General features: G+C 42.5%; 1 long non-coding RNA gene across 1 annotated transcript; it reads left to right on the forward strand.

The window, feature by feature from the left end:
• Window positions 1-4,543: 4,543 nt before the first annotated feature.
• Window positions 4,544-11,465, forward strand: LOC112059756 (uncharacterized). Its single transcript, XR_002889032.3, has 3 exons — window positions 4,544-4,929; window positions 9,596-9,689; window positions 9,834-11,465. It is a non-coding gene; the product is annotated as an uncharacterized LOC112059756 (long non-coding RNA).
• Window positions 11,466-12,407: the final 942 nt, after the last annotated feature.

Raw genomic sequence — 12,407 nt, forward strand, 5'->3', positions numbered from 1 at the left:
TCTTCCGGGGGTACATCACCTCATCTAGACGTTTGCCTAATTTTACTGTGGACTACTTAAAAAAGCACTAGCGAAGTTGGTACAACCTAAAATTTCATACAATGGCATGTTTATACTGCTCTGTACACTATGCATTGAAATGTAAGGACCATATTTTTATTTCAGCTGATTTATTTTATAATTATGTGGTAAAAATGCGAAAGTCAGCCGTTTTTCAGTAACAGTGGGGCTGTGACACTTTTTTGTATTTTTATGTCTGATTTTGTAAGCAAGTAGTTTTTAAGTGAGCTGAAACGTGGGGGACTTAAGACAAATCAGACTCCTGAAAGGGGTACAATAGTCGGGAGAGGATGAGAGCCACTGTCCCAAGTGAAGACCTCTTGCTCTGGGGAGGGAATAAGTTACTTCATCCTGTTTTGTGGAGCAGCTCACTCCTTCCTGTGCACCTGACTGACTACTCTGGCCAGTGAGGGGTGGGGGGATCCAAGACTCTTTCCATTATCTATGTAGGTACTTATATGGCTCTCATTACCCTTATATCTGAGCCACTTCCTGCCCCTCTTCGCCCTCTCACTGCCTACTTGTGCACTGCAGGGAGCACCAGGTGACTAGCTTCTGCTTTTTTCCTCTGGCCAGAGTCACAAACCAGGCAGGAGAGTAAGGGACTCCTTTTGCTCCCTGCACAGCCGAGTATGGAAAGTGACAATCTGGCTGGGTGCTGAGGGTACTCCATCAGTACTTCATCTACTATCTAATGAGGCTTCCTTAATAGTGCGAGGCAAACCAGTTCAGATCAAATGGAAACCTGGGTGAAATCCTGACCTCTTTGAAGTCAATGGGAGTTTTGCCATTAATTTCACTGGGGGGGGGGGGGGGGGGAGCCAAGATTTCACCCTGAATTTTTAACCTCGCTGAGACAGCAGTTTTATTGAGATTCAAAAGAGTTTGAATTATCCCCTCTTCTTTTACATGCTGGAACGCCCCTCTACAATGCACAGTCTCAGATGGAAGTGCCAAAACATCATGAGAAAGACTTTTTACATGCGCTTTCCAGTTCTGTTCTGAAGACCTACCTGGATCAGATAGTTTAGATTATTCATAGATATTATAGTAGAAGGCCAGAAGGGACCATTAGATTATTTATTCTGACCTCATGGGTAACAGAGGCCACAGAATATGCCACCCAGTAACTCCTGCATAAGCACCTTTACTTTTGTGTGTTTCTCTATCACATCTCCCAACTATTTGATGTTTAAACATTACATCTCAGAAATTCGTACACTGAACCTACCAACATCCCGTTCGTCTCCCCACTCTTGGAAAGGGAGGTGATCTTGAAACAGAATGATATTCTCCAGGAGGGACTCCCCAACTCACAGTTCAAAAGCATTGGACTAAAGTGGATTCCACTCACACACAAAATTGAAACCAGATCACAACAGCCAGTTTGTTAGAATCTGAGTTCAGCAGATCTACACTAAACCTAGTGGGCCCAGCAATTAAATAATATGGTTACATAGCTTAATTCTGAGGTGGAAAGTTGTCCTCCAGGTATCTATGTCCATTAGGCATGCACCTTCACTATGACTATGGTATTTACTTTGACACCCTGCATGGCCTCTTAAAAGCTACTGCGTTTGAGGGACTCTATGGAAAATTGAAAAGCTCCTGGTATTTTGTGACTCCTATTTACCTTCAGATTGCAGGAGAGAGAGTGCAAGGAGATGAACAGCATTTGTGGACCAATTTAGCTAGTATTGGGAACCTGGATTGCCTTTCCTCTCCTGGTGTTTTTTTTGCAGCCTGTGGCTGGTGCATCACTTTGCTTTTCAGTCAGTACACTATAATAATAATAAATGGAGATCTCCCATCTCCTAGAACTGGAAGGGACCTTGAAAGGTCATTAAGTCCAGCCCCCTGCCTTCACTAGCAGGACCAAATACTGATTTTGCCCTAGATCCCCAAGTGGCCCCCTCAAGGATTGAACTCACAACCCTGGGTTTAGCAGGCCAATGCTCAAACCACTGAGCTATCCCTCCCCCCACAAAAAAATCTTTCCTTTGGAAATTACTTTGCATTTTTACCATTTCATTTATCTAATGTAATTATAGTACAATAACAATAGGTGCATGTAAACAATTCATTGTCCTCCAGTCTGGACTATTGACAGTTTTAATTAGATACTTTGCTTTTACTACATTACCTACCGCAAGCACTTCTAAACAGCATCCAAAAATAAATCACCCTTGCGTTTAGGGACCTGATCCATCGTCGTCCATCAAAGCCAGTGGAAAGACTCCCATTTACTTCAACAGGCTTTGGCTTGGGCACTGGCAACATTTATAGAGGCTTGATTTTTCTTTCCATTTTACATCAGGACAGTGGAGAGTAGACTCAGACCTGAGGCTGTCCTCTATACTCATGACCAGGTATCAAGATACTCCAAAGATCAATTCAAAAGGCAAAGAAATAGAGAGATTTTTCTGTTTGGTGGAAAACAACTTTATTTTCTTTGGCTTCGTGATCCAAAAATATAAACACTCTGCACTTCAGAGGAAGGTCAGGATTTGGCATTGCAAACCAGAGAGCCCGGCTTAGCCGCATTAAGAATTTGTGTCTTATGTGCAAACGAGGGCTAAGTAAACAACTCTCTAGTTCATGAGCTTGAGCAAAATTATACACGGCCAGAATTAATTAGGGAAAAAAAAGTATTGACCATGGAAAATGGCTAAGAAACATATTGAAGACCTGAGTGGTGAATACTTTATTAGTCTTCTGAGATGTTCTGCACTTCAGTGTCAAGCTGAAACTCACTGAGACCCAAAGATGTCCACAATGTAAGAACAGCTGCATCTTAACTCTTATACTTAGATTTACTTGAATAAATATCACCAGGGCTGAGACCTATCATATAGGGCTTTAGATAGCTGACAGGGTAACAAAGAAGCTTCACAAAGTAGGTCTCAGGCTGAATACTGGGCTAATATTCTCTAATCCCAAAGGACTTTTCAGACAAACATATCCCTGCAGAGGTCTATTTACTCAACAATTGGCATTTAAAATAGGTATAGTACCAAGATTAAGCTTTTCTGAGCCTCTGTTTGTGTTCTGAAAATCAATATTGCAGTAAGAGGAAAGGTTCTTTGAATGCTATTATTCTTGTGACTTTATAATTCGTTTTCCCATAAGACGTCTGCGAATAACCAGAAACCCATAATGTCTTAATTACTCATGAAAAATATACTTCACTGCTGATATAGATACATATTCAGGGTGAGAAATTTTTGCTAAAGGGCATATTAATTTCCTGGGTAACTTGACCTAGATTTTTCAGTGATTTGTTTATAAAATCAGATCAGAGTGTTGATATGAACAAAGAAAACTCTTTACTTTTACTGCCTACATTAATTTATCAGTTTACATTTCTTTGTCTCTTCCCTCCTGATTCTGAGTATGGGTGTTAAATGGAAGGGAAAGACAATCAAAACTGGAAAAAAAAAAGGTAGTTAATTTTATTAATGGGTTAAAATAATATTTTAAAAAACCCAATAACAACCCCTTAGATTAAAACTGAGATTTTTTTATTAGAAACTCATAAAATAACTACAGAAATTGTTCTCTTCTTTTTGTGTTCCAGACATAGTCCATACTTTTACTAACTAGCACAATGCTCTGTAGTTTAGCCAGTGCTATTGTTTAAAGTGGGAGTGCGCCCCGTAGTATTACACACAATAGCTGGTGTTTGCAAGGTTTGACCTGAGCACTCTGTGCCTCAGTTTCCCTACCTGTGAAAATGAGGATAATGATACTTGCCTCCTTTTTAAGTGCTTTTAGCTCTCCTGATGAAAAGCACCATATAAGAATTAGGTGTTTCATAGAACCACGGGGCTAGAAGGGACCCACCCGGGTCATGCAGTCTAACCCCGGTCAAGATGCAGGATTTGTTGTGCCTGAACCATCCAAGACAGATGGCTATCCAGCCTCTTTTTGAAAACCTCCAGTGAAGGAGCTTCCACGACCTACACGTGCAATGAGTTTAAAGTGCATTTTTGTTTTATAAATATCTTCGTGCAGTCAGGTAAAACACAAAGAGAAACTTAAATACATTTTGAGTGTTGGAGAAAAAGCTTTTCTCAGATGCCAGTAAATGTAACATTTTGGTACCCGCTACAAGGCTAACTCATTTCCAGGGAGATGGAATCTGAAGACTGAGAACAACAGGGAGTAAATGGGGCTCACTTGTCAAGGGATATATTGGAGGGTTTGACAGCTAGGAGATGGGTTGGGGTCTTGGGGTGGACAAGCAGCTGCAGTGGTGTCAGATCAACGGAGCTAGTTTACAGATAAGTATAGATGTGCGCAGCATTAGACTGCGGGTTCTGGACGATGCCTATGTTTACGGTACCTGCTGCTCCCTAATGGTTGTATTCATCAGCAAGCGAAGGGTTTACAATTCAACCAGTTTTAAGCTCAACCTTATCTCCTACTATTTTTTCCCTCTCAGACTAGTGCTACTGTCCTCACCCAAATGATCACAAGTACATAAAGTACAAAATGGATACCTAGTCACAATAAATTACACGAAAGGGCCAGATTCCCAGCTGGTATAAATCAGCATAGCTCCACTGCAATCAAAGGAGCTGCACTGATTTACAGGAGCTGAAGATCTCACTGCTCCGGGAATTTCCCTGCTCTCTCCAGGATTTCTAGAGAACCTTGGCCCCAGAATGAGTTTAGGGACTAATTAAATCCAGAGAAGCATCCTGCTGCTGAAGAAAGGTGGATTAGTAGGACAAAGCAATCCCTGGCCTAAACAATATCAGGAGGCTATGCTAAGAGCAGGCCCTTCCCGGAGACTGGAATGCAGGAGAGAGGAGCGTGTGAGATGGGAGGGGATGAGAAGCAGGTCGTCCATCTGCACATCCAAAGGTAAGGACCCGGACCTGGTGGGGGAGGTGGAAGAGCGAGGAGCAGAAGGGAATGGAGAAGTGCTGCCATTAGGGCTTGTCTATACTTACGCGCTGGTTCGGCGGCAGGCAATCGAACTTCTGGGTTCGATTTATCGCGTCTTGTCTGGACGCGATAAATCGAACCCAGAAGTGCTCCCCGTCGACTCCGCTAATCCTGCTCGGCCCAAGGAGTACGCGGAGTCGATGGGGGAGCCTGCCTGCCGCGTCTGGACCGCGGTAAATTCGAACTAAGGTATTCGAATAACTAAGGTTATTCACGTAGCTGAAGTTGCGTACCTTAGTTCGAATTGGGGGGTTAGTGTAGACCAGGCCTTAGTTACCCCAGAGTTTGCTCCTTTTTCATTTGGAGTGTTTGCCTGTGTGTGAACTCAGGGTAATTTGGGAGTCACAAACCCAGCAAACCAAGCCCATCATTTATAGTTCAGTGACATTGTACAACCTGGAATCTATAGGTCTCACATAGGGCAAGGGAGGGCTGTCTGCGTACATAGAGATAGCTTGATCATATCCAAACCCTTGTTGCCCTGTGATTCCATTTTTAGACCTATACAGGACCATCTAGTAGAGGATGAACTGTATCCCTACAAAAACCAGAACAGTTCCAGTAGCAACCTCCTGTAGGTAAATGAAGGGATAAAACCATATGCCTTCCATATTCAGAGCACATGCACTTGTTAGCTCAGGTCTTCGTAGACACTTCTATAATATCTCCCCTGTTAGCACTGGGAAAATCCGGACTCCTGGCATGGGGGGATTATGAAATATACAAATATAGCCTTCTCATTGTGTTCCAGGATTTGTGAACTTACAGGAGGGTACTTTCTGTTGTGTCTTGTGGTTTTTGAGAGTCTACAGCAAATATTTTGATCTGCCTAAATATAAAGATTAGAAAAGTACCCTATAAATAAACAGTTCTTTGAACAAAGCAGTCCCCTTATTTCAATGTATACTTTGTGCATCTAACAAGCCATTGTGTATGGAGGGAGCTTGGCTTTCCATCATATTGGTTTAGATTCCCCTCAAAATGAAATATTGATGGGGTAATATCTTGCAGATACAGATCATCTAATACAAACAAAACTAAATTAAGCTTTTAAAAAAAGTCAAATAATGTTAAGGTCTGCAAAGCAGACAGGAGAAATGAAAGGCAGAGTTAGACTGTTAGAGCTATGCCAGCGTCCTTTATTCAGTTCTACCATGCCTAAGCAGTAGCTGCTCTGTTGAAAAGGATGACACTATGGCTAAAGAACAATCATGGGAAACAGGAGATTGGCTAAAGTCACATAGAAATAGAGCTGATGGGGGAAAATGGGGAGATTCAAAATCTCAAGTTGATTTCTATGTTGCAGAGTTCAAATTGGAACAATTTTTATTTATTCAAGAATTTTCACTATTTTCTTTAAATCAACGTTTTGTATTTTTGCTTTCCCCCAAATTCCCTCCCACCTCTCGCTTTTTCTATTTGCCGCTTAGTTCAACAAAATGAACGATGTCCAGATTTTGTTTTGTTTTCTATTTTTTTCCTTTTTCTTTTTCCACTCTAACTTTTCAAATCTTCCTCAACTTTGGAAAAGTTACAGTTACAGTTTCATTTTTCTTTTTGCCTCTCTATAACTTTTCCAACGTTAACAAGTTTTGAAAAGTTACAGAGGGATGGGGAGAGAAGGAAAAGGAAAAAGCGGGAAGAAAAAAAACCCTTATTTATTCAGTTGCATTCAGTGGCAAAGAAGTGGGGGCGGGAGGGGGAAGATGGGGAACAAAACACCAAAATTAAATAATCAGTTTTCAGAACCAAAACTAATCTAAAATCTAATAAAAACTAATCTAAAATTTCAGTTAAAAGCAAAATGACTTTTTCTTCTTTGAAATTTCCCTTTGAAAATTTTGAAAAAGAAAGGTTGAAAATGACATTTTCCCACCATTATTTTATTTCCAGTGAACACCTATTTTGTGGACAGAAACAAAATTCAGTTGCAAAATTTCACCCTGCTCTACACAGGAACGTTGTAGGAGTCATTTAAACCCAAACTTTCAGCATCCAGTCATTTTGGGTGCCTGCATCTAGAGGGTATGTTTACACTGCAATTAGACACCCGTGGTTGGCTCGTGCCAGCTGACTTGAGCTCGCAGGGGTCTGGATGATCCGGCTCGGATCAGATCCGGCTGCAGCCCGAGCTCTGGGACCCTCCCACCACACAGGGTCCTAGAGCCCAGGCTGCAGTCAAAGCCTGGACATCTACACTGCAACTAAACAGTCCTGCAGCCCAAGCCCTGTGAGCCTGAGCCAGCTGGCATGGGCAGCTGCACGTTTTTAATTGCAGTGTAGACATACACTTAGTGCCCAGCTTGAGACACTTTGGCGTCCAAAACTCAAGACACACATTTCTGAACTCTTTTAGAAAAAATAGGGGCCTTAACCTCTCTGTTGTTCCCACGCCCCGTCTGTAAAATGGGTCTAATGATCCTCTGCTTCTTGGAGGGGCAAGTCTTAATGCATTAATGGCTGTAAAGTAATCTGAAACTAGTTCCCAAAGTTCTGAAAGTCCCCGTAAGAGCTGCTTGTTAGAGGTAAGTGCTTCTGTGCTAAATGTTGCCGTGTGTGAACGTTCACAAAGAGAAAGCTCTGGAAGGGGCCTGGAGGCAGTTGAAAGTAGGAAGCAGCCCAGGGAAGTCACAGTGAGTCTGAGGGAGCAGACTTGAGCTATTTAATGCAGGATCCCTGGGCTGGAACTCAGTGTAGAAGGAGGGCCTGGGTTCCCCTACCTACCCCCAGGAAAAGGGATGTAAAAGCCCCCTGAAGCCAGGAAGCAAGGACTATAGAGCCCAGACTGAAGCAGAAGACCTCGTATAAGGTCATTAGACTTTTTGTTTGTTGGACTTTTGCCCACCCTGGAAGAGGTGGGTGTGACGGGTTGGATCACAGAAACCCCCTTGGGAGCTGCCACCTGATGTGCAAAGACTACCTCTGCTCCTGTTTTCCCTGCCAGCTCAGGACTCCAGCACCCTGTCTTGCTGAGCCAGACACTCCCGTCTGTCCCGAGACAGACCCAGGGTCTGAATCACTTGCCCCAAAGCTGCAAGTTTACCTGAAAACAGCTTCCAGAAGTGTGCTTGTCTTTAGCACTCAGATGCCCAACTCCCAATGGGGTCTAAACCCAGATAAATTTGTTTTACCCTGCATAATGCTTATGCAGGGCAAACTCATAAATTGTTCGCCCTCTATAACACTGATAGACAGATATGCACAGTTGTTTGCTTCCCCAGGTATTAATACATACTCTGAGTAAATTACTAAATAAAAAGTGATTTTATTAAATACAGACAGTAGGATTTAAGTGGTTCCAAGTAGTAACAGACAGAACAAAGTAAGTCACCAAGCAAAATAAAATAAAATGCGCAAATCTATGCCTAATCAAACTGAATACAGATAATCTTACCCTCAGAGATGCTTCGGTAAGTTTTCTCTCAGACTGGACACCTTCCAGGCCTGGGCACAATTCTTTCCTCTGGTACAGCTTTTGTTCCAGCTCAGGTGATAGCTAGGGGATTCTTCATGATCGCTTCTCTCCCCCCTTTGTTCTCTTCCACCCCTTTATATATCTTTTGCATAAGGCGGGAACCCTTTGTCCCTCTGGGTTTCCACCCCCCCTCACTGGAAAAGCACCAGGTTAAAGATGGATTCCAGTTCAGGTGACATGATCACATGTCACTGCAAGACTTCATTACTCACTTGCCAGCACACACACATATACAGGAAGACTCATAGGTAAACACAGCCATCTGCAGACAATGGGCATCATCAAGATTCCAAACCATCATTAATGGCCCACACTTGACATAATTACAATAGGCCCTTAGAGTTATATTTTATATTTCTAGTTTTAGATACAAGAGTGGTACATTTATACAAATCGGATGATCACACTCAGTAGATTATAAGCTTTGTAATGATACCTTACAAGAGATCTTTTGCATGAAACATATCCCAGTTATGTTATATTCACTTTTTACCATATTTTTCTAAAACTATTCCAGTTACATTATATTCACTTATTATCATGTTTTTATAAAACCATATAGACTGCACAACGTCACAGTGGGGTTATAAGTGACCTGGCTGGAGGGCTGAGTCCGGAGAAGGGATAGGCACTGCAGGTTTGGAGAGGCTGTCAATAGGAGGTGTCAGAGTTGAAGAGGGTGCACCATGTCTCACCAGGAGGGGGTGCATGGGCTGCTTGAGTGACCCCCGCCACACTGCCTCAAAGAGTTCACCATCTAAGGCCCTGATTTTGAAATTCAGTGCGCAGGGACAGAAACCCGTGTGCTCATGGAGCCCCACTGACTTCAGCTGCAGGGTCAGGGATCAAAGTAAGAACTATGCAAAAGCTGTGGCTTTGTTCTCAGAGGGTTTCTGTAATGTTGTAGGTATTTTTGTTATGCCTGTTGCCACCTGGTGGCCAACGTGAGAATAGCTATTTATTGTTAGAAGCCGTAAGGCTGTACTGAGCATGGTCCAGTGAGGTGGGGACATGGTGGGGTAGGAGTGAGGAAGTTGTTTGAGATGGAGTCTGATGAGTTGTCTAGGTGAACCTGTACCGAAATAACAGATCTCCTTTTTTTTTCAGTTCTGTTTGGGATCTTCATATATTACAGTTTTGCTGATACCTTCTTTTGCACCAGCTGGGGCAACTTCTAAATCTGGAACAACATTGCTGAGAGGTAAACGAACACTATTATCCCCACTTTACAGATGAGGAAATTAAGGCACAGTGAGTGACTTGTCTAGGACCTCACAGAAAGGGGCATAGAGCTTGGAGTCCAAATCCATGTCTCCGGACTCTCTTTTTTTTTTCTTTTTTTCAGAAAAAAGACCTTCCTTCCTGTAAGCTGCTGAGTATACTGCCTCCAAATACGGCAAACAGGCATAGCTTCACCTCTACACATGAATGGTGTTGGGTATGATGAGAGGGCTATTCATTGGGCCACAGGGAAACACACGACAGCTTCCAATCAAAACAAAATAGGGAAAAAGTTATGTAAAATCGACTCGGCATCCTTTTTTTTTCTTATTCCACTCTGTTGATCTCTTTTGACTGCTGGATGTTGTGACTTGTTTACAGGGGATGTTTCTCCTGGCCTTGACCTATAGGTTAATATGTCAGTGGCCTCAGGGTAGACCCTTTAGTTCCTTCTTTTCTACCTGATTAAATATTATTCTCGGGTCTCTTAGAAGATGAGCCTTAAAGAGGTCACAAGACAGGAGAAAAAGGAGAGACTCTAGGTGTGCAAAAAGCTAAAGCCGGGTCACCTTGAAATGAAAGGGAGTTTTGCCATTCACTGCACTGGGGCCATTAGCACAGCATGTTTTTTTCAGTGAACTATCCAGAAATTAAACTTCCAGTATCAAGGGCACTGTCTGTGAATCTGGCTGAAAACACATATTCTCTCTGCGAGCAGTTCATGCTATCTTGGGCTGTCATTCTGTTTGCAGTTGCACATGCTCATGTATGGCTAACAGTTCTGGTCCAGTTTTATGTTTTCCCTGTGGGTTTCTGCCGGAGATGGGACATCGGTGATCAAGCCTTTCAGAAGAGACTAGCAATTTTTGGATGCCTTAGTTATTAGGGACCCAACTTAATGGAACCTGATTTTTCAGAACATGCTGGGCACCTACCCTTTGAAACCAGAACCGTTTAAGGTGTCTCAAGTTGGATACCTCGAAATGGAAGAAACCTAAATCACTCATCACTTCTGAAAACCTTGGCCCTCGTTCCTACTTCAGTCTATAGAAGCAGAGAATGAAAAAACCTTCTGTTGTAAGTTACAAGAACAATCCATGAATGGCTTTAACATCCTCTGCCCTCCTCTTTCATAGCTACTGTGTATCTCTGTTTTACTAAGTTATTTAAACGGAGACTAAATTTCTTCCCAGGCTCCTGGCCCCTCATGGCATGTTTTCTCTGTTGGAGATTCAGTCCTTGTACATCATGTAGTAAATATAAAAAAGTAGGTTTACAGACCAATGAATAGAGAAATCTCTTTCCAGGTCAATGCAAGAAATTATAGAGCCTTGGAAAGCCCTAGTTTTATCTCCTGCCAAAGGAGGGATTAAGCCACAATGATTCCCAGGCCTAAGGGTTTTTTTTGTTTTTTTTTTTTTGCTTCTGCCTTCTTTGAGTGCAAACTGACAGAGACGAGTTTTCACTCCAAACAGCTGTCTGTTATTTGAATGGAGTCAGTTCCTAATCCCGCACATGACTATCATCAGAGTCTGCTGTAGTGGAAATGTTTCTAGTATCAAAACAAAGCCTTTGGCACAGAGACCTGTTTGAGCGGGCTCTACGCATAACCCCTGGTTTCAAACACTATCTTTTCTCAAAAGGCAGCACTCCGTTGGCTACCAAGCTAGTCATTACCCAGTTAACTAAGAAAAGATGCACTGAGATTTGCATAATTATAAAGAAGCAAAATAAATATAAGATGTTCAAATGAAAATCAGTCCCTGGCATCTTTCTGTTTTTGTGTGTATGTGTTTTCTTTCCCTAAATGTCCATCTGGAAATTAGGATTTCAAGTAAAATTGGATCTAATAATTAATGGGATGTTCTTAGTTCAAAATTATATATCCCAAGACATCACTTTGTTGGAGATATTTACAGTAGCTCTAGATGAATTTTATAAGGTTTGGATTGAATAAGTATCCAAAATGCTTATTTGGTAATTTGCACTTGTATGCTACCTGCTGTTGAAGGGTCATAAATTACTTAACACAAGGAGTAAGTTTTATTATCCCCATTTTACAGGTGGGGAAGCTGAGTCACAGAAAAGTTAAGGCCAAATTCTTCACACTTGGGTGACTAACGTTAAAAAGAAAGGCTGGTGGAAGAATGGTGTTGTGGTTAAGGCTATGCACTTGGCTATGGAAGGCTTGGCTACAGATTTCTTGCCTGACCTTAGACAAGTCACAATTTCTTAGTCCCTCAGTTTCCATTCTGTTGTAGTGTAACCATGAAAAAGGAGTGCAAAGCTACAATTTCTCCAGAGAGAGCCACGGTTGCCCAGTGATTTCAATGCAGGATTGGGGACCAGGAGCTCTTGAGTTCTAATCCAGACCCTGCCATTGAATTGTGTGTGGCCTGGAGCACTTCACTTTGGGAGAACCCTCCCTGCTGTGGTAGAGTTGCACAGGCCGTCAAATGCAGCACAGCAGCGTGGTTCTATAGGGCAGGAGCGCAGGCCAAGGAGGGGGCTGCATTAGTTGTCCTGTGGTGGCCTGTTGCAGCAGTATTGTAGAAGTGAGGCAGGGATGTAGTGCATGGCTGGGTTAAGGGGTCCTATGCCTGAAGGCTAGGGAGGGAGGAGGCGCAGTATCAGTTGTGAAAGAAACAGACAAGCAAGTGGTGAAGATTGACTTCATTGGCGAATCAACAGGTGAGGT

The sequence above is a fragment of the Chrysemys picta genome, chromosome 5 (assembly GCF_011386835.1).
Source record: "Chrysemys picta bellii isolate R12L10 chromosome 5, ASM1138683v2, whole genome shotgun sequence".
Lineage (NCBI taxonomy): Eukaryota > Metazoa > Chordata > Testudines > Emydidae > Chrysemys > Chrysemys picta.